We start from the raw sequence: 272 nt of genomic DNA on the forward strand, positions 1-272 counted from the left end.
AGTTTAGAGCGACGTCCTGATCCAGGGAGGGTCTGTGTTGTACCAGATATCTTCAACTTCTTAATGACTTCACTGCGCTTCTAGGCATTGATAAAGCCTTTGAATATTTTTTGTATCCATCTCCTGACGTGTGCGGTGTGCCTGTCCACAACTTTTTCCTTGAGATCGTTTGGAAGTGCCTTGCCACACATTGTTTGTTTCAGTTAAGGACTGAAATGCTCCAGGACAGCTCTTTTCATGCTGAGCTAATCAAAGTGACCACAGCTGATCAC

This window comes from Sinocyclocheilus grahami, unplaced genomic scaffold, assembly GCF_001515645.1.
Source record: "Sinocyclocheilus grahami isolate Dianchi unplaced genomic scaffold, SAMN03320097.WGS_v1.1 scaffold4462.1, whole genome shotgun sequence".
NCBI classification, from domain to species: domain Eukaryota; kingdom Metazoa; phylum Chordata; class Actinopteri; order Cypriniformes; family Cyprinidae; genus Sinocyclocheilus; species Sinocyclocheilus grahami.